A 23,526-nucleotide genomic window follows, 5' to 3' on the forward strand; every position below is an offset into this window, starting at 1 on the left:
AGAATCAGATACTCCGGAAATGGGCGGAGTCCTAGAGGCTATCATCCTTGGTTGAGACCAAGGGGAAAAAGAAGGTGAAACACCACAACAGTACATAAAGAACTGTCAAATAAAATATCCAGTGAGCATTCCAAAAAAACAAACAAACAAAAAACAAAAAAACAAGGGTAAGCACCATATAAAAGCCATAGTATTGAGATAAAAAATGTGGCAGAGCACATAAGAAAAGAAAAGAAGAAAACAAATAAATAAATATAAATGGAGACATCTACTTCAATAGCCAAACCACAAACCACAACAATGAAATCAACAAAAAAATAGATAAGTAAATAATAATTAAAAAATTGTTTTGTGCTTTTTTTTTTCCTTCCTGCAGATGCACAGTAAATATTGGGGTCATTCGAAAAAAAATTTCCTTTGCCTAAGAGATACAGGGTTTCTCCACCCTTGAAGTATATTGTCATGGGATTAACTAGACTCCTTTCAGGTTCATTTACTCTCCCCTTGGTGCTTGTGGTGTATGGTAGACTTCTGCTCCATCCTGGGTGATAACATCAGACCTCTGTATCTAGAGATCTCGGTATCTGCACAGGTCCGGGGGTGGGTCTTATGATGAAGTCAGTCTTTGTGGTTCTAGAAGTTCTGTTCCCTCAGTGTCATTTTAATCCATCTTCTGTGCTTGGTGGTCCTGGTCTTTGCGCTGATCCTAGGAAGGGGCCTGGGATACCGTCTCTGTTATGTTTCCAGAGGTCCCCTTCCGTTGCAATAGTCTCAGACAGACCTTTTGAACTAGGGATCATAGTTGTTATGCAGGTCGTAGCTCACACCCTAGACCAGGGCTTTTGTATTGGTCCCAGGATACATACAGTCTGGCCATGGTTCTGTCAGCCAGTCATCTGTAAATCGCAATCTTGGCATTTGGATAGACCAAAGGGTGACAAGTCTTCTGATTTTGTCTTATCGTTAGCTGGTGAGGTAGGATAACTTGCTGTTAGGTCAAGTTGTTCCCATTTTCCTCGTTGTCAGGGTATCATGTTAGGGCTGGCACTTGTTGGAGTCCGAGCACTATTAAGGATGTCTTGTTTGGGATTTGTTTCCTGTGGTTGTTGTGAAGAAGTGTGTCGTTTCTATGTCTGTGGTCCAGGGTTCAAGGCTGGACAGTTGGTGTCTAATCACCTGGGGTCTAATTTGGGTCCACGTGACATATTTTCAAGGTGGGAGATACCCCTGTATTGTAAACAAGTATGAGTTCTTATCCCTAATAAATAAGAGCTCATTTTTACACTTAAGATTTCCTCTTTCTTTAGTGTGCCTTTGCAGGGAGAAATAGTGCTACATTATTTTGCAGGTGCATTTGAGGGTGGAGAGAAAAGAAAACAAAAACAGGTCACACACCCAAAAAAGATAAAAATAGAAATAAAAAATATGTGCTCATGTATATATATATGACAAGAAAATATTTTTAAGAAATGAGGAAAATAATTAAAAGAACAAGGTGATGCGAGAAAGTATCTTGCATTTGGGGAAAAGCAGGTAAAGAGGTAGTGTAATACAGGGTTTATACTTATGATGGTAGTATAGGTTTCCCCATTGTCTTTTGAGATTTTTTTGTGGTGTGTGGGTTCCCCGGCGTCTTTTCGTCTCCCAACCTGACTTTCTTGAGATTGGCAAAAGATTTGCTGCAGAGAGGACTTGGGAAGAGTTCATGCATTGGGGGATACTTGTAGAGCTAAGTCCGGTTTCAAGTAACAGTCCACATTAGGAAGGGTTGATAAGGAGGAGCACGCAGCATGAGTCAGCAGGGGATTTTGTTGCCTTTTCTTGTAGGGGGCAAGGTGTGGGTTTGACTGGTTGTCCCTTTGCTTGGGTGCTGGGTACTGGTTCGCTGGGGTAGGAGGTCATTCTTGATGCCTAATGGAATAGGAACTGAGGGTGAAGAGTTTTAATGTGGGGAAGGAATCTGGATGGGATTGTGGGGTGAAGGGATAGTCAAATTTTCACAGGCGTGAAAGGGGAAAGTATATGGAAGGGGCAGGAAAGAAAAGAGAAAATAAATTAAAAAGAAAAGGAGAGAAAAAGAAAAAAATCAAAAGAAAAGAAACAGTACTGAGAAGAGTAGAGAAAAGAGCAAGGAAATGCTAGTTTGTTTGAATGTGTTCGATGAGTAGGGCCTGTTGTATAAGTCTATAGGTCACAGTTGCTGCTTTGGTGGTTTGGGTGGTTACGTGCTTCAAGTCCTAAGTGAAGGTATTACCAAGAGATAAAGGGTATGTTAAAGAGTCTTATTGGGACATTCACGTGCAAGCTGGGTATGGTATCTCGTGTGATTGAGCCCCTATTGTCCACCCTTTTTATCCAAGAACGCCTGTGGACAGAAAAGCTGAGAAGTTATTTTTAATATAGATAGATTAAGGCATTAAAACATATTTTTATAGAATGCTTCCATTGGAGTCAGTGGTTTCCCATGGTATCCTTTACCTGTAATCCTGTATAAGATCCCTAAAGGCTTATTATGGGCCTTTGTAGTAGAAGGCTGATTACTTACCTGGTCTTTCTATGCTGATGTTTCTGCTGTTGCTGGTTTTTTTGTGGTATAGTGTGTAGTCAAGAGTTTGTGTTGTTCCTCTTTCATGTGTTTTGGGCACTGATCTCCGTTATATGTTGATTGTTACAGTTTTTGGGGTTTCTACCCTGTTATTTGACTGTTGAGTATTAGTTGTATATAAGGTGTATGTTCTAGGTGCTTCAGAACAGTGCTATAATTCTGTGTTTATCTTTCATCTTCTGGCTTACTTCATTTAACATAATATATTGTAGGTCCATCCACTTTGCTGCAAAGTCTGCGATTGTATCATTTCTGACTGCCATGTAGTATTCCATTGCGTATAGATACCACATCTTAATGATCCATTCATCTGATTTTGGACATCGAGGTTGGTTCCAAGACTTGGCTATTATACTGAGTGCTGCGATAAATAGTGGGGTGCACACATACTTTGAAATGAATGTCCTTCCAACTTGGGGGAAGATACCTAGGAGAGCAAATGCTGGGTCAAATGGTAGCTCAATCTGAGTTCTTTGAGCACTCTCCAGACTGTTTTCCATAGATGTTGGACTAGGGGGCATACCCACCAGCAGTGGATGAGGGGCTCAGATTTCTGAGTGTTTTGTATATTCTGGATATCAGCCCTTTATCTGATATGATGGGTAAAATGATTTTTTCCCAGTCATTTAACTGCCTTCTTGTGTTAAGTAGGGTTTCTTTTGCCATGCAAAAGCTTTTTAGTTTGATGTAGTCCCATTTGTTTATGTTTGACGCTAAAGTTCTTGCCATTGGTGCTCCATCCTCAAATACCTTTTTGATATGTAGGTCTTTGAGTGTTCTACCTATTTTATTCTCTATAAACTTTATAGATTCTGGTCTAATTTAGAGGTCTTTGGTCCATTTTGAGTTGATTTTTGTATAAGGAGTGAGGTATGGGTCAATTTTGAATTTCTTGCATGTGGCTTTCCAGTTGTACCAACACCATTTGTTGAAAAGACTTTCTTTGTCCCATTTCAAGTTCTTGGCTCTTTTGTCAAATATCAGTTGACTGTATATCTGGGGGCTTATGTCTGGAAATTTTGTTCTAACCCACTGGTCAGAGGCTCTGTCTTTGTACAAGTACCATGCTGTTTTGATCACTATGGATGTATGGTATAGCTTCAGGTTAGGTAAACAGAAGCCACCCAGCTTCCTGTTTTTAGTATGTGTTTGGCTATCCTGGGTCTTTTGTGATTCCAGATAAATTTTATGATTGATTGTTCTAAGTCTTTAAAGAATGATGTCTGAATTTGGATGGGGATTGTGTTAAATCTATATAGGAGTTTGGGTAGGATAGTCATTTTGACTATGTTGATGGGATGTTCTTCCATTTCCCAAGATCCTCTTCAATTTCTTTCTGAAGTGTTTTGAAGTTTGCCAGGTATAAATCCTTCACATCCATTGTAAGGTTGATTCCGAAATACTTGATGTTTTTTTGATACTATTTTAAATGGAATTGTATTCTTAATCTCTCTCTCTTCTACTTCATTATTTGTATAGAGAAATGCTACTGTCTTTTGTGTATTGATTTTGTAACTAGCCACTTTGCTGTATTGGTTTATTGTTTCTAAGAGTTTTACTGTGGACTCTAGTGTTTTCCATGTATAACATCATGGAAATTTTCCATGTATAACATCTGCAAAAAGAGATAGTTTGAATTCCTCTTTTCCTATTTGAATTCCTTTGATTCCCTTCTCTTGTCTGATTGCTATTGCTAGGACTTCTAAGACTATATTGAATAAGAATGGAGAGAGTGGACATCCTTGCCTATTTCCTGACCTTAGTGGGAATGTTTTAACCATTAAGAATAATGTTAGCTATGTACTTTTCATAGATAGCTGTAACTATCTTGAGAAAGGTTCCTTTCTTCCAGACATATTTTACTTAGTGTTTTCAATATGAATGGGTGTTGGATTTTGTCAAATGCCTTCTCTGCATTGATTGATATGATCATGTGGTTTTTGTCTTTTTTATTATTGATGTGAAGTATAATGTTGATTGATTTGCATATGTTGAACCAGCCTTGCATCTCTGGGATAAAAACCACTTGGTCATTGTGTATAATCTTTTTGATGTAGTGCTGGATTTGGTTCGCTAAGAATTTGTTGAGTATTTTTGCATCTATGTTCATTAGTGAGATTGTTCTATAGTTTTCTTTCTTGGTGGTATCTTTGCCCTCTTTGGGAATCAGAGTGATATTGGCCTCATAAAAGAAATTGGGGAGGATTCCTGTATTCTCAATGGTTTGGAAGAGCCTGTAATTCTTCTTAGAATGTTTGATAGAGTTCACCTGTAAAACATTCTGGGCCTGGACTTTTGTTCTTGGGGAGTTTCTTAATTACTGTTTCAATTTCCTCCAAAGTGATTGGCCTGCTTAGGCTTTCTAAATCCTCCTTTTCTTGTCTTGGAAGCTGGTATTTTTCCAAGAATCTATCACTTCCTTCTGGGTTCTCTAGTCTAACTGAGTATAGTTGTTCATAATATGTCCTCATGATGTGTTGGATTCCTTGGGATTTTGTTGTAATCTCTCCTCTTTCATTTGTGATCCTGCTTATTTGGGTATTTTCCCTATTATTTTTTTTTTTTTGGTGAGTCTTGCCAGTGGTTTGTCTATCTTGTTTATTCTTTCAAAAAACCAACTCCTGGTCTTGTTGATTTTCTGTATTGTTTTCTTAGTTTCTATGTTGTTTATTTCTGCTATGGTTTTTATTGTTTCGTGTCTTCTGGTTGTGTTTTAGTTTCTTTGTTGCTGTTGTTCCAGCTCCTTAAGATGGTCCTTTAAGCTGCTAATTTTGTCGTTTTCCTCTTTCCTGACATAGGATTGTATTGCTATGAGTTTCCCCCTGATTACTGCTTTTGCTGTGTCCCACAAGTTTTGAGAAGTTGTTTCTTCATTGTCGTTTGTCTCAAGGAATCTTTTTATTTCTTCCTTGAGTATCTCTTTGATCCAGCTGTTTTTGAGCAGCATGTTGTTTAATCTCCAGTTGTTGGATGTTCTCCATTGTTTCTTTTTACAGTCAATTTTGATCTCTGTTGCATAGTGATCTGACAGGGTGCTTCTAATGATCCTTACCTTTGTGATTTTATGCAGGTTAGATTTGTATCCTAAGGCATAGTCTATTCTGGAGAAGGGTCCATGTGGACTTGAGAAGAATGTATATTCTGCTTTCTGGGGGTGGAGGGCCCCATATAAATTTATTAGCCCTAGTTCTTCTAATTTTTCATTTAGGGCTCTTATTTTTTTTTTTTAGTTTTCTGTCTGGTGGATCTGTCCAGTGGTGATAGAGTATTACAGTCTCCTACTACTATCATATTTCCCTTTATGTGTTTCTCCAGTTTTGCAAGCAGTTGCCATACATATTTTTCTGGCTCTGCATTAGGTGCATAGATGTTAATCAGCATTAGCACTTCTTGGTCTAGTGTTCCCCTGATCAGTAAGTAGTTGAATGCAATTTGGTCTGATATAATAATGGCTGCCCCTGCTTTTTTTTATTTCCATTGGCCTGGATAATTGATTTCCATCCTTTTATTCTAAGCCTGTGCTTATCTTGTACTTGTAGGTGTGTTTCTTGTAGGCAGCAAAAATCTGGTTTATGTTTTCTAATCCAGTTCTCTATTATGTGTCTTTTAATGGGGGAGTTTAGTCCAATAACATTTAAGGAGATTATTGACAGAGAGGGCTGTTTTGCAGTTGTGTTGTTTAAGGTGGTTGTTACAATCGGGGGTTTGGATTGTATAATTCGTCTCTGAGTAGGTCATTTAGAGTCAGTTTTGTTTGCTCAAATAGTGCAAGTTCATTTTTGTTTGAGAATGATTTTAGTCTTCCCTCCCATATGAATGAGAGTTTTGCTGGATAGTGGACTCTAGGTTGAAAATTTTTTCATTCAGTTGTTTAAATATGCCATTCCACTGTCTTCTTGCTTGAAGTATTTTGATTCTAATATTCCTTCCTTTGTGTGAGGGCTTTTTCCTCCCTTATTGCTTTAGGTCACCTTTCTCTTTGTTTCTTACCATTTGAATTACTATGTGTCTTGGGGTTGGTTTGTTAGAGTGTATTTTGTTGGGGACTCTTTTAACCTCCTGGATTTGCTCAGATGTGTCTTTCCAGAGGGTGGGAAAATTTTACGCTATTATCTCCCTGACCAATTGTTCTTCCCCTTTCCCTGTTTCTTCCCCTTCTGGTATACCCACAATTCTTAGATTGTTTCTTTCATCTTTGTTCATTAAATGCTGGACTTTTACTTCCAGTGCTTTACCTTCTATTTCTTTGTTGGCTTCTTTGTTTTCTTTTGATTGCAGTTTATCTTTGAGTTGTTCTGTGTGATTCTTGAGCTGTGCGATTCTGCTTTTCTGGCTTTCTATGGTTTTACGAATTTCTTTTATTTCTGTTTGTATGGAGTCTTTCATATTTTGTAGGAATTCTTGTTTAACTTGGTTCATTTGTTCATTTATTAATTTATTGTAATCTCTGGCCAGTGTGTCTTTCATTTCTTATAGCATGACTTGGAATTCTATTCTCATGGCTGCTTTTAGGTCTTCCTCTCTTGGGTCTGCATATTTTGGTGGACTTGGGAACTTGTTCAGATTTCTCTCCATATCCCCTGTTGTTAATGTTTACCCATCTTTCTTTGCATTTATTGGCTTGGCTTGGTGTGCAGTGCCTTCAGGTTTCAGCCGCTTTTGCCACCTGTGGTGTGGGGCTGGGTCTCTTCTCGGGATGTGGCTCTATGTGAGTATGTTGGATGATGTCTCTGAGTTTTGGACCTTCCCTCATCCTCAGTCAAGCCTGACCTATCACCACTCTCTTCAAGCCAGAGAGTGCAGGTTCACTCTCTGGCCTGTTCCGGGAGCTCAAGTTTCCCTTGAATGGCTGCTTTCCACTAGCTCCAGTCATCGACCTCCTGCACCCACTCTGGCCTGTTCTGGGTGCTCAGGGTTCCCGTGAATGGCCGCTTTCCACCCACCCTAGTTGGCGACCTCCTGCACTCACTCTGGCCTGTTCTGGGAGCACCAGGTTCCCTTGAATGGCCACTTTCCACTTGCTCCAGTTGGTGACCTCCTGCACCCACTCTGGCCTATTCCAGGAGTTCAGGTAGAATGCCTTTTTCTTTTGAATTTGAGTTTTCTCAATGTACTTCCCAGGAATCTTCTACATGCTAAATATCAGTATAATATGTGAATGAAATTCTACTAGATTAATTGGTATACTAGAAACAACGGAGAAATTCTCAGTAAAGCAGTGATACCCAAGTGATAAAAATACATTATCTAGGGAAGACAGTGCAGTTCACTGCTAAAAACAAAGGTGCAGTGGGTAGGGCACTGGCATTGCTGGCAGCTCACTTAGATTTAATATCTGTCCCCTATATGGTTTTCTGGAGCCATCTGAGGAACGATTCCTAAGATTAGAACCAGGAGTAAGCCCTGGGCAGTATCTGTCATATCCCCCCAAATAACAACAACAGAATAAAATTATTTAACTTAGCATGTTAAATAATGTCAAATATTTTTCTAAAAACATGTCAAATATTTTTCTAATCAGAGAAAATTATACATGCAAAAGAAAAGGAATAGGGAATGAAGGACCTACCTAATGGCTAGAAATTTACAATTATTAAAAATATGTATGTATTTGACACAGGAAAGTCAAGGACAAAGTACTATTAATTTGAGTTAACATGCAGATGGCAACTGCTGTGACTTCATTGTTCCTCTGCCAACCTTCTTTACAATACCTTGCCACTTTTCTTGTAAAGGTGCAGAGGATCACTATTTTAGAATTTGTAAACAATACCATCTCTATTATAATTACTCAATGTTGCTGATAAACAAATCCAGCCATTAATATATATATTTTTGGTTTTTGGTCACACCCGGCAGTGCTCAGAGGTTACTCCTGGCTCTATGCTCAGAAATCGCTCCTGACAGGCTCAGGGGACCATTCGGGATGCTGGGATTTGAACCATCATCCTTCTGCATGCAAGGCAAATGTCTTGCCTCCATGCTATCTCTCCGGCCCCACCAGCCATTGATATTAAGTAAAAATGTGAGGATCTTTGTGTACAGTAAATTTTATGTCCATTTTGGTTTTGTATTTTATTTTATTTGAGGGCCACACCTAGTTGTTCTCAAAGTTTTCTCCTAGCTCTGCACTTAGGAATCACTCCTGGTGAGTTTCCTTGTGAGATCATATGGGATGCTAGGAAAAGATGGTCCATCATATGGAAGGTCCTGTTCACTGTACTAGCACTCCAGCCCAATATCAGATGCCTTTGTATATTATAACATTATAATGTCTTTATTTTTATTTTCCTCAGTCATATAAACAGTGTAAAAATTATCTAAGGCTGGAGATATAGTACGATGGGTTGGGGTGCTTGCCTTATACCTGGCTGATCCCTAGTAGCATATTTGATTCCCTGACCAGGTCAGGAGTAATTCCTGATCACTGCTGGGTTTGCTCTTCCCCAAAAATGATGAAATAAAAGTTTTCAACTTGTAAGCTATAACAATAAATGATTGGCAATTGTATTTTTTTATTTACTTGTAAAATATAACCAATAATATGAAAATGCAGAGCTGGAGTGGTAGCACAGTGCTAGTGTGCTTGCCTTGCATGTAGCTGACTCAGAATGTGGGTTTGATCCTTGGTATCCCATATGTCCCCTGAGTCTGCCAGGAGCAATTTTTGAGCACAGAAACCAGAGTAACACCTGAGCGTTGTCAGGTATGACCTCCCCCCCCCAAAAAAATACCAAAAAAATACCAAAAAGCAACCACTTTTAATTCTTTAAACTATTCCATAAACTGCAATTTACCTTTGTCCCAGACAAATTAGATTTAGGCAGTAAAGTATTACTAAATTTGTTGAGTTTTTGTTTTTATTTTGGGTAGGTCATATTCAATTGTGTTCAGGGATCCTGGTGGCACCAGGGATAGGTATGGGTGCCAGGATCAAACTCAGGTTGGCTGCCTGCAAGCAATTCTCTTACCTGCTATACTCTTTCTGTGCCCCTAAAGTGGTTCTTTTATTTTAAATAATTTTTATTGAGACCAATGTGAATTACAAGTTTTTCACAGTTTTATTTCAAGTACATAGTGACAGTGAATTAGGGCCATTCTCACCACCATTGTTGACCACCCCCCACCACATGCTTTTCATGCTTTTCATACCTCCACCCTTAGCCCCCTGGACTGCTAGAGTTAAGAGGTCCCTTTTGTGTATAGCTTGTTTTAGTTTGGGTCTCTCCATTCTATTGTCACTGACTTTGATTTGGGTATTTAGGTTTGAGCATTTTTAATTCCACTTAATGCTCCTGAGACCACTTGGCACCTGGGTCCCATCCACATTTGTTTTCTCAAATTGTAGGGAGACATAGAAATATGAGGCAGAACCAGATGATTCATGGTCTATTGTCTGTAAAAAAAAATGGGTGGGAGCCCCTGTCTAGAAGCTATAAATATAAGTATAAATATAATTAAAAGAAAAATAGAAAAAAAGATAAAAAAATAGAAAAATAAAAATAAAAGTGGGGGCAGATGTGGCAAGTTTTGGTTTTGGTTTATTTTGCATAGGCACAGTAAATATTGGGGACATTAGAAAGAAAATTCCCTTGGCCTAAGCACTACAGGGTGTCTCTACACTTGGAGCATACTGTCATGAGACTGACTACAGTCTCCAGACTTGTTAATTGTCAAACCCCAAAGTCTTTCTTTATGGTGCCAGGGAACATTCTGCTCAGTCAAGATTTTCAAAGCCAGTCCTCTGTAATTAGAGATATCTTGGTTTTTGTACAGATTCATGGATGAAGCCTAGGATAGAGTCTTTCTTTATGGTGCCAGTAAAAGTTCTGCTCAGCAACAGTATTGTAGTCAGTCATCTGTAATTAGTAATCTTGGTTTTTACACATTTCCTAGGATAGAAGATTAAAGTGATTCATTTTAAAGAAATAATTATTTTATTATTACCCCCAATATATTTTTCCTTTAATTTGTTGAAGCATAGCAACACATATTAATCAAAATAAATTTCATATACAGATTAAATAGCAAATTCATGGATAACCATCCAAGTCTTTAAGAGTAAATTATTCTCTAATATCAATTTCATAATATTGAAAATTTGCCTAATATTTCAAGCTAGATCAAATAGCTAGCAAAAACTATTCATATAAGAAAATTGAATCTCTGCTTAGGTGACTGGCAGAGGGCTTACCTTATAACCCATTAGCATAGCTGTAACAAATCCCATAGCATGGTGCCTTATAATGTGAGATATTTATTTCTCATGGTTCAAGAACTTCAAGATCAAGGCCAAATTTGTGGCACAAGTGGTAGGATGTTTGCCTTGATTGCGCTAACCTAGGACAAACCATGGTTTGATTCCCAGGTTCTCCAAGCCAGGAGTGATTCTTGAGCACATAGCCAGGAGTAACCCCTGAACATCACCAGATTTGGCCCAACAAGATAGAAAGAAATAGAACAACAACAACAACTAAATGAACTTCAAGAGCAAGGCACAGTTAGTTCAAAGTCTAGTGGGAACCTACCTCCAAGTTCCCAGATTGTTCCTTTTCACTGTATCTTCACAGATTAGAAAAGGCCAGGGAGTTACTAAACCATTTCATAAGAACCCACAGTCCACTCATATAGAATTGAACATGGTGAGCTAATTACCTTCCAGAGGCCCTCCTCCTATTAACATTTCCTAAGGCTTAGGTTTCAACAAATGAATTTCATGTATGTTCATGTGTTATATGTGTGTTAAGCAAGTTTGGGAGCACATTATTTAGACCATAGTACAGTTCAATTATCTGAATGCAGTTATTGTCAGGAGAACAGATCAAAATTAAAAATTCATGAGTCGTTTCATTTACTACAAAGTCACAAAAGCTCAGCATAAATTCCTAAGTCATAATATCCGAAAACTAGATTTGAACCTTACATAACATCAGTTCAAATTACATTCTGTTGAGAGCTCCATGCATGAAAATAGTAGAATTCAAATGCTGTGAACTTTTCAACCATTTATGGGGTTTTCTAGTACTTTCTGCTTCCTCTGATCTCTAATCATACTTTGACTTATCTGCATTGTATATCTAGTCTTTTCTTTGGAGAAGCTAAAGAGAAAAAAGAAAAAGACCCACAATTAAAAGAAAAATGTATTTGCTGGGATTTTTCTATAATCTATATTTATATCATCTATATGCATTGACTCCTATTTGAAAGGTACAACAAGATAAATACAGATAATAGTAGGGTGGAATACTTGATTACATTCTCTTGCTATCCTGAATGCTATTACCACAGCCCTAAATGACCATTCAAGTCATTCAAATGCATTTGGTTCTCCATATTTATTTGTAAGATATGGCCAATAAAATGTCAAAACACTAAATTTTAACTATTTAAAAGCAAAGTGAAAAATAATGAGGAATAAATCTCAATAAGGCTTTGTGCTTAATTCATGTAAGTATAGGTAGAGAAAATAACAATACTTTAAAACTGTTCTGTACAGTCTACGGCCATAGCACCCTGAACGTGCCTGATCTTGTCTGATCTTGAAAGCTAAGCAGGGTCGGGCCTGGTTAGTACTTGAATGGGAGACAGCCTGGGAATACCAGGTGCTGTAGGCTTAAAAAAACTGTTCTGTTCAACTATATGCAACTATATGCATACACATATATGTTTGTGTAGAAACATCCAAAATGTATTTTAACCCTTTGGGAAAATCAAATTTCTCTGCTCAATTTTAGGCAACTACAGAATATAATATTTAAAATGGGAAGATAGACTAATATTTAAACAGTCTTTGAGCTGTAGTTCCAGATATCTTAGGTATTATAATGATTAAGAAAGAGTCGAATTTGTTGATTGCTAACAACCTAAAATGAGCCTCAGACCTCAGATGGGAGGAGTTTAAAATGGGCAGACATGACCTTTTTTCCTACCCAGCCCTGTTCTATCTGCAAAATTTCTGATCTTATATAAAGACCCAGTTTAAATGTCACTTCCCTTTAAAGCCTGCCTCCTACTCTCAGACAAAATGACTTGTCCCCCACTCATCTTTGCTCCCATAGCACTTTGCACAAAACTCTATTACAGCTATTATGCACTTATCATACTAAATTGCAATTTATTTGTTTATGTGTCTGTCCATTTCTACCAGAATATGCATCCTCCAGGGTAAAGATCAAGCCTTATTCATCTTTGTATTCTCAGCACTCGCAACAGTGCTGACACAACAGCCACTTAAAACATGGGTTAGTATTTTTATTATTAAGGAAATGCAGTCTCATGTTAAAATTTCAAAACCGCAGATACTAGTCTAAAAAGAAAGGCTAAAAGTTATCTCCCCACTATTCAGAACATTAATCCTAATTTCTAAAGTATATAATACTTAAGAGATTTATTAAAATGCATAACTAATTTTTGGAGGAATCTCCATATCGCTTTCCATAAAGGTTGAACTAGACGGCTTTCCCACCAGCAGTGGATAAGAGTTCCTTTCTCCCCACATCCCCGCCAACACTGTTTATTCTCATTCTTTGTGATGTGTGCCATTCTCTGTGGTGTGAGGTGGTATCTCATCGTTGTTTTGATTTGCATCTCCCTGATGATTAGTGATGTGGAGCACTTTTTTTTGTCAAAGTGTCTGTTCATTTCTTCTCCCCATTTTTTGATGGGATTAGATGTTTTTTTTTTCTTGTAAAAAACTGGAAATTGAGCTCCCATACGATCCAGCTATACTACTCCTAGGAATATACCCTAGGAACACAAAAATACAATACAAAAACCCCTTCCTTACACCTATATTCATTGCAGCACTATTTACCATAGCAAGACTCCGGAAACAACCAAGATGCCCTTCAACAGACGAATGGCTAAAGAAACTGTGGTACATATACACAATGGAATATTATGCAGCTGTCAGGAGAGATGAAGTCATGAAATTTTCCTATACATGGATGTACACGGAATCTATTATGCTGAGTGAAATAAGTCAGAGAGAGAGAGAGAGAAAAATGCAGAATGGTCTCACACATTTATGGGTTTTAAGAAAAATGAAAGACATTCTTGCAATAATAACTTTCAGACACAAAAGAGAAAAGAGCTGGAAGTTCCAGCTCACCTCAGGAAGCTCATCACAAAGAGTGATGAGTTTAGTTGGATAAATAACTACATTTTGAACTGTCCTAATAATGAGAATGTATGAGGGAAATTGAGAACCTGTTTAGAGTACAGGCGGGGGTCGGGTGGGGAGGAGGAAGACTTGGGACATTGGTGATGGGAATGTTGCACTGGTGATGGGTGGTGTTAAAAAAAAAAACAACTTCTATATAGAAAAATAAAAAACTGGGGCCGGAGAGATAGCATGGAAGTAAGGCGTTTGCCTTTCATGCAGAAGGTCATCAGTTCGAATCCCGGCGTCCCATATGGTCCCCCGTGCCTGCCAGGAGCAATTTTTGAGCATGAAGCCAGGAATAACCCCTGAGCACTGCTGGGTGTGACCCAAAAACCACAAAAAGAATAAAATAAAATAAATAAAAATAAAAAAATGCATAACTAATATATATATGTGTATATATATATATATACATATATATATATATATCCCTTCTCCCACTCCCTGTATAGTATATACTGTTCTCAGAACTACCATAGTGGCTGTCTCTGTCCATAGTATGATGCAATGGGTATGCAATCATGCAGCTGAAAAAGCAAAGGACCAGGAAACGAATGTTTCTTGCTAGAGGAGGAAGGAAGCAGCAGACTAGCTATATGTTTTTCTTTGCACTTTCAATTAGTGGATAATATGTTTTGTCTATTCACTGATACTTTTCCTTCTCTTCTAAGTTACTTTTTTGGTATCTCAATTTGCTTTTCTCTGGAAGGGGTCTCTCTCTCCACTTCTTTTATGAAAAGTTTTTGAATGTTTCCATTAACAAGTAATTGATTTTAATATTACAGAATTCTAGGGGTCTAGTGTCACAACTCTACATGTGTGTAATTGTCAACAATCCCACCACTAATGGCTCAATGCTGTTCCACCATCACCAAAAAATAAATCCCTCTCTTTTTCCCTAATCCTCTCTCTTTTCCCTCTGGTATCCAAAATAGTTTTTCTAGGTGTCCTCAATATTCTTAATCCTCATTCTCTATCTGCTTTTTTGTCTCTCTGTCTCTCAAATGTTCTCATATTCTCATCCCCTGACTTCCTCTTTATCTTTAACTTTTTTTCCCATTATCTCTCTGCCTCTTTTTATTATTTTTTCTCTATCTTTGTTCTGAATGTCTTTCACTCAGATCTCACCATGACACATCCTTCCCCTGGCCTCATGACACTATATCATATTCCACTTTTTTTGTTAGTTTGTTTTTGGCCACACCCAGTGATATTTAGGAGTTACTCTTGTCTATGTGAAATTACTCCTGGCTTGGGGGACCATATGGGATGCCAGAAGATTGAACAAAAGTTCCTCCCAAGTACAGCTGCATGCAAGGTAAACACCCTACCACTGCACCACTGCTCTGGTCCCTCATATTCTGCTTTTGATAGTAGAAACTTAATGTATGTGACTGCTTTGCTGTGAAAAAGTATAAATCACCTACACATAAAATATGCACTTACTGTACACATAAACAAAAATGCAAACCAAGTTCAAGTCAGTTTAAATAGGAACACCTTCTCATTTCTTGGGGACTGGAGGCCATTGAAATTTCCTAAGTGTGTAGTCTCTCAATCTCAACGGAAGGTATGATAAACAAAAGGCATGATGGTCCCTGCTGCTCACAACTCGAAAAGAAACCTAAGCTTGCTGCTTTGCAAAGTCTTAGGCATGGGTTCTCTCCCAACTATAGTGGGAAATCAGATACCATGAATGTGAGCGCTTTGGCCAATTTAGTTGAGTTAGAATTCTCAGTTCCAATGAAGTCAAATTCACAAACTTACTCTGTTCTGCTGTTTGTTTTCTTTAAGTTTTAAATAACTTTTTCAAATAGCTCAAGCAATGCATGTTTGCTGAGAAATAACAGCAAAACTATAAACAAAAATATCCTAAATCCCATTTCTGCTTAAATATAGGCAACATTTTAATTTTACCCTTCCTGTAATTTTTTGTAAATTACAATATAAGAATATGTAAGTAATATGCACTTACATACATACATGGAAAATATACATGTGCATAATTTATATATAAAATGATATATATTTAATTTAATACAGGCATTTTAGATATGACTTCCAGAAAAATTCTACAACACTTGAGATATATAAGAAAACAATGTAAACAAACAAACCAAACAAAACTTCATGTAACTCACAATGCATTATTTGATAACTTGTTCTTTTGTTTCTTTTCCTGGTATTCTTTTTTTTTTTTTTTTTTTTTTTTAAGGTTTGAAAGAATTTATTTGGGAATCTATCTGGGGTCTGGACTTTTGTTTTGGGGAAGACTTTTGATTACAACTTTAATTTCCTCAATAGTGATGAGTCTGTTTAGACATATTATATCATTCTGATTTAACCATGGGAGATTATAAGAGTTCAAGAATGTATCTATCTATTTATTCCAGGTTCTCATGTTTTATGGCAGAGAGTTTCTCAAAGTAGTCTCTGATTACCCTTTGAAACGCTATAACAGTGGTCCTCAAACTATTAAATAGGGGCCAGTTCACTGTCCTTCAGACTGTTGGAGGACCAGACTACAGTAAAACCAAAAATTATGAGCAAATTCCTATGCACACTGCATATATCCTATTTTTTTATTTTTTATTTTTTTAAATATAATTTTTATTTTGATCATAGTGGCTTACATATTGTTGACAATAATATTTTAGATACATATTTACATAAAATCAGGGGGGCTTCCCATCCCCAAATTGTCCTCCCTAACCCTCCGTTTTCCTGGTATTCTTTAGACAATTTTCCAATTTGATGCACATATTTAAATAAGTAATTTTTAAGTGACAGATATGCAATATTTACATAAAAGGTCATGATTTGTTTAATCTATGTGAAAAATCAGTTTACCTATAAAAATAAAAAATGAACCAGCAAATATTTAAAAGAAAGATGTTTTATTCTTATTTATTTATTTATTTATTTTAGTTTATGGGCCACACCCAGTGACGCTCAGGGGTTACTCCTGGCTATGCCTCAAAAATCTCTCCTGGCTTGGAGGACTGTATGGGAAGCAGGGGATTGAACCGCGGTCTCTCCTAGGCTAGCACGCGCAAGGTAGATGCCTTACCACTTGTGCCACTGCTCCAGCCCCAGATACTCTTATTTATTATAAGAAATAACTAGATGCTCATTGTCTCGGTTTCAAACAGATTTCCAATTTACTGTGATAAAAATGATAACTTTATCTTTTGGTGAGTTAATATGGCAGCTTTAGGAGCCATAAATTATAGATGCTGGTACTTGGGTGAACCAAAAACTAAACTTTCAGTACTTCACTAGATTTCTTAGAGAAGACAGGCCTGGAGACTGTAAGATTATAAATTACTGAAATTAATTAATGGTGATTTTGGAATGCTTTTTCCGTAAACACTCAAAATAATAGAACAGATATAACTTTTGGGAAACTAAACACAAAGAAATTTGGGAAAAGTGGAAAACTAAGAGGGGGCACAAAATCATTATTTTGTGAAATCAATTTGAGAAGTAATCTTCCCCGTATCAAATGCAAGAAGTTCTGTAGAACCTGCAATATAATGTTGCTCACTGTAGAGCACATGTGGTAATTTGTACTTTTAAGCAGGACAAATACCTTGTTGAACTGAGGGAGTACTAATGGTAGACAAAGACCTAAATCTCTGGGATCTGAAACTGTTCTGGAAAAATCCAATACTTTCTCTGGGAAGAAAACTCCTAACAGTTGAATTTAAAAGCACCTAATTGGTATCAAAATGTTTCATTAGTATGAGAAAAACCTTACTCCATAAAGGTCCATAAACCACACACACACACACACACACACACACACACACACACACACACACCCCTAACTGAATCTGGAAAGATTCCTATCACAGGTATTATATGCAAAAAAAATGTTGAGAGAGATGCCAAAAACACTAATGCAGAATCCTTGCCTAATCATTAGGAAACAGAACTGGAATTAAAGGCTATAACTGTAGAAACAGATGCTATATCATAAGCACAACATATTACAAACATCATTTAGTAGGTCACACTTGAGTATTATTAGCGCTGGTATAATACTAACAAAATAATGAGGATAATAAATATAACAATAAAATATCTAACCCTTATTGCTTACTATGTGCCACATACTAATTTAAACTATTTTACATTTAGCCTCCAGTAATAATAAAGAAGTCACACCAGAAGGATATTATTATTATTATTACTATTATTATTATTTCCAATAATCACATAACAAAGGCCAGAGTCACCTAGTTAATTATATAAGTTCACATATCTAATGGATAGTGGAATGTTTGGGAACACCAACCAATCAGTAAAAATTGTTATGTTTAGGGGCCGGCAAGGTGGCGTTAGAGGTAAGGTGTCTGCCTTGCAAGTGCTAGCCAAGGAAGGACCGTGGTTCGATCCCCCGGTGTCCCATATGGTCCCCCCAAGCCAGGGGCAATTTCTGAGCGCTTAGCCAGGAGTAACTCCTGAGCATCAAATGGATGTGGCCCAAAAAATTGTTATATTTAAAAATTAACGTGCTTTTGGTGCCATATAGATACACAATAGATAGGGTGTTTGCTTTATATAGAGTTGCATCCCCACCATCCCATACAGTTATGCCAAGAATGATTCTTGAGTACAGACAAAGCCAGGAGTAAACCCATAGCATCCATGAGTGTTGCCCAAAAATCAAAAGAAAAATTTTAATAATATAATGTTCTATTTCAGTCATGTAAAACAGGTTTTGCCGTGGATATGCATAGCCAGGCAAAAGAGATAATCCTAGATGGTAGAAAACTCTCCATCAATGTCATCAGTGTGAGGAATCTTGTGCTAATCCTTGTTACCATTATTCATTTTTCCTTCTGAAACTTGTTCTAGGTCTTCAAAGTTGGCTTCATAGTCTATAATGAGTAGCTGGTATAAGCTGTGGGCTTCAGTTGTACTTGAGAGGAAGGGGTGGTGGTGGGGAAAAATCACATATAGTGACATAAGACCTAGGTGAGTATACTCACCCCAAAATTTATACATGAAATTTCTGGGAGTGATTTTTAAATTGTATTACTAACATAATTTTAGGATTTTATAAAAGTGTTTCTCTATTTCCAACCTTGTTTCCTTCCTGTAGTTTCCATTTTTTTTTCTGATTGGTTCCTTAATTCCCATGTGTCCATCACCACCACCATTTATGTGGCTTTCATTGGAGGTTCTCTTGGAATATCCTGGTGGACCTCCAGGATATATGGCCCCAGGTTGAGAAATGCTGTTAAGACCTAATTATTTGTAGTCCCTTCAGCAAATTAAAAAGCAGGTCTAATGTGGGCAAACATATTGAGACACACTGTTCTAGGTACCTATGGGAGAGATCATGGTTTGCTAGTTAACATCTTTTCCACTGTACCAGAAAAATGCAAATTAAGGGTAAATGGGCTGCACTTTTTAAACAAAGTCATAACTATATCTAAAATAGCCTTTTCTCTCCATATATATGTATGTATATATATATATATGTATATATATATATACATACACATACAGTGGGGGTGCTGAGTTAAAGGAAAGGAAGTTGGCTTCCCTTAGCATCTTCACTCCGTACACACACATATACACAAAAATGGGACACAAATGCTAAAACCACAGAAACCTGTAGCAGAAATATGTGTGGTGCACAATTTCATGTTTAATAGCCCTATTATACCAGCTAGGGGTAAGACTAGAGGCATCAATTTATTGAGTCTAGGACACAACAACGATGTTGGCTGTCAGACAAGATTCTTATATGCACATTCTTTCCAGAGCATAGATGATGTCCTCGCTGTCACTCGAGGGTCATTAAGCATCAGGGAGAAACTAAACAGCACATCCCACACATCCTCCCAGAATAACAAGAAGACATATATTAATAATCCCAGCCTGCTACTTGTGAGGATGAAGGGAGACTAGGGTTTTGATCAAGCTACATCATGAAGCATTTTATCACCAAGGAAAGTACATCTTATTAGTAAGATTGAGTAACAAGGAAAAGAAAACCCTGAAATATGTCCCTTCCACCAAGTGTTCCTCTTCTTCTCTTTTGTAGTGATCTTTCAAAGACAGCCAGAAACAAACTAAATGGTTTTATTAAAGATTAAATTTACTGAATTCTGTAAAGTTCAAATTTCAACTCTGTCACCTTTTAGTTGGTGATTGAGCAATTTCCTTATGCCTTGACTTAAGTATATTTAAGTTGAAAAAGACCTAGCTTATTTCATTTTTTCATTGCCTTCTCCCATCCATCCCACACTGCTGGGAGTAAATCCCAGGGCCTCACACATGCAATGAAGTTATCCTGGACAACTAGCGTATAATACAGCAATTAAAGCTGTTGTATGTGGCCAACTAGTGGATTCTTCTGCTGTCTGCTATGTACTTTCAGGGGGCACTCCAGAGCACAGAAATAGTGAAATAGTGCCTGAACACAGCGAGCTATAGCCCAATACCCCAACTCGCCAGATTCTTAAAGCGGGGAATGGACTTAGTAAAAATGTAATGATGCTTTACAGTGTGTTTCCAAGGAAACTGTTCACTAAATCAGTGGTTTGTATGCTAACATTATTATTAGTTATATATATATATATTATATATATGGCATCTTACCTGACTAAATGAGTTCACCTTTTATTTAGGAACTCCTATTAAACCCCTCTCCTTACTTCATCCCTCAATACTACCTGCCAGGCCCAAATAAGAAATAGAAAAAGCAATGGCTAGTCACTCAATCATACTCCTTGAACAAGTAGAATTCACATTCATATATCAACAGGCATTCCTTCAGCTTAACAAGTTCTGCTCCCAAACCTTAATGTTCTAAGTTTTCATAATAGAGACTACAGTTAATATTATTTTCAAGTAGTCTTTCTTTTTATAAAACAAATTAAAAGAGATACTGATTCCTATATATGTATATGAGTATACATATGCATATATACATATACATGCATAATACACACATATATCCCTCTATCAAACAATTCCCAGTGCATGATTTTTCCTGAGACCAATTGCTCCAAAGTCTAGGACAAATGGCTTGTACTGTTGAGCTAACACCGAAAGAGCTATAACTGAAATATCTATACCTCTTTTTCCCAAACAGCAAGCCTCTTGCCTGTAGAAAGCCAGCAGTGAGTGGTCCCAAACAAGAAGCAGCTGTAAAGTGTGACAAGAGGGTGTTGACACTTCTGTTTTACTGATTTATTCTATAGCAATGCTCGGATTCCCTGTTGGTGAATGTAGATGATATTTGTCTTCGCTACCTCACAGGACCATGATGAGAATAAAATAGTAATAGAAGTATCTTTAAAAACTGAAACATTTTGCTGAGAAAAAAATGGGCAATAGCTGATGTAAAGCAGTTTAACAACATTCAGGAGTGCTATAGAAATAGACACAATATCTTTTATACATGTATAAAAGTCCATGTAGGATTTCCTACAGAGCTTTCACTTCTTCACTCCCCCTCATACTCCTACATTTAGAATAGTCTCTATTCTTTCCTGTTAAATGGTACACAGCAAGATTTTACCTTTGTTTCTCATCACTGTTCATTATTCCATCCATTTTATCTGAGCAGAATGCACAGTTCCCAGGGGAAACTACTGCACTTCCATGAAGCGGGCTCCAGCCCACGTGAACTCTCTTCTCAAGAATCCCCATTGGCCACCCTGGGATCACTGTTTGGTTAGTTCCCTCGATGAAACACACAGTTCTATTCTCCATACCTTATAGTGAGATATATAGGAGACTAATTGAGTTCTACACAAAAGAGAAAAATATTTAACATTAAGTTAAGTGACACAATCTAATCTGGCAGAGAAAGAAATTATTTAGCCTATGGAAAGACTAGCCAGTGATAATGTTGAACAGAACTTAAACAGAGTCCTTTGGTGAAATATGTGTGGAAAATGTCCATATTATAGAGAAAACATTATGATTCCTATCAAGATTGTAGTGCAAACCAGGGCATCCATGTATTTAAAGTGATCTCATAGGCTATTGTTTTCTTTAGGGGTTTGACCTATATTACAGCTCACTACAAGACTAATGTGCATTTATTTTCTTTCTTAAATAGTGTTTGCAAAAACATTTCTGAATTAAAGCCTTAGGCATAGTTTATATTTAATATGGGTTGATTCCATAGTTAGATACAGGAGACTTTATATCCCTACTATTGACCTTAAGTCACCCATCTGGTTAGTTCCAACTATCCTTGAAAATATTTCCCATAAATTAGTTAAATGTTTTTAATATTTAAATGTCCAGTTGTTTTGAAATAAAACTTAAGCACCACCTAAGTCAGTATCCATTTTTCAAACTCCTAGGACATTCCCCCACATTCTAATGACTCTTTAGAAGTTATTTTGGGGAAAAATAAAAGCTTTCTAAAGGCAGACATCTTTTTTTTTTCAAATATGTCACTACATATTATTTCTATTATCTCTGCCGATAGAGTAAAAAATGCAAATTTGTAGAATTTAAAGTAAATGCAATAAGTAGTATAAGATCCTTACTATAATGCTGCCAGGTGGAATTCTTTCCTTAAATATGAAACATTATTATTCTCTTTAACAAACCAGATCATCCATTTTCTACTAAGACTATGAGTTTCTAGAATCTCTTTAAAAGTATGTAGATATAGTTGAAAAGTCAACACTCCAGTCAGTTTATTCTAGAAAATCCCATTAAAATAAGAGATGTTTATATTCTACTTTTGCTGTAAGCAATCTTTGTCCAAAGACAGCGGTTCCTTAACATTTAGATGTGATATAATAAATCTAATAAAACAAAAACTCTATTTTTTAAAACCACATAGGAATGGTTGCTTGTTCTAATCTCAAACATCTTGGTTTCCTACAAATAGATATGCATATGAACCATGGCAAGGAGGAATTATGAGAAATAAAAAGCTGGTTCACTATTGATCCACTGTATATAGATCTTTGCATCTTTTCTGCACCCCTGTCACTTCATATCCAATTTACTTCAATGTGGTAAGAACATAATACCCAAGTTAGGAAAGCTATGAAATTAATTTTAGCCCTTGAGGAATTTCAGTGGGGCTCTACTTGCTGGTGTCATTTACAGAGGATGAAAACAAAGTCACCAACTTTTAACAAGCTATCAAATATAATTTTTGCACAGAGTAGGAAACATAAGCCAACCCTAGACTCTTAATTACTAATGAAACAATGTTTCTCCAACTAAAATAAAATGTTGAGCTTCTTGAGCACTGGCTATATACTACGAACTTCATAAAAGTGTGGAATATTTAAAGAAAAGCCTTGTAAAGACAATTGGGGAAAATAGTAGTTCACAGAATTGAAAGGTTCTCTAGGTAAAGTATTGAAATTCAAACTCAAATCTCTCTGCTACAAGTTCATAGTCTTCCATGCCACACTTTGTTAACATTAATTCACTGCTAGAGCAGAGGAGTTCTGTGGATGTGATAGAGACAATTTAAATCTTTTATTGTTTTACTTTTCAAAAGTCAAGTCAAATGCAAAAAAAAAATACACTCTCAAGATATATAGCTATAGTAAGTGTTTATGTTCAAGCTCTCTATAAAATCATATTTGTAATTAAGTTAGAAAAGGGGATCTGGTCCTTAAAGATACATTCTCTGAAATCTGAATAATGGCAGGTTACTTTATGCTGAAGGAATCACCATGTGTGGATTCCACATCTCACTAAAGATGAGGAGGTGGTGGGTGGAAGAGAGAACAACCAAATCATCACTGAA

At 36.9% G+C, this 23,526-nt stretch overlaps 1 protein-coding gene and 1 pseudogene across 5 annotated transcripts in view; one reads left to right on the forward strand and one right to left on the reverse strand.

The window, feature by feature from the left end:
* Window positions 1-23,526, reverse strand: part of SORCS1 (sortilin related VPS10 domain containing receptor 1) — a 656,026-nt gene that overhangs the window by 627,248 nt on the left and 5,252 nt on the right. The gene's annotated exons all lie outside the window — the stretch shown is intronic.
* On the forward strand, window positions 12,101-12,219 carry LOC125995251 (uncharacterized; annotated as a pseudogene).

Source organism: Suncus etruscus, chromosome 17 (genome assembly GCF_024139225.1).
Source record: "Suncus etruscus isolate mSunEtr1 chromosome 17, mSunEtr1.pri.cur, whole genome shotgun sequence".
NCBI lineage: Eukaryota > Metazoa > Chordata > Mammalia > Eulipotyphla > Soricidae > Suncus > Suncus etruscus.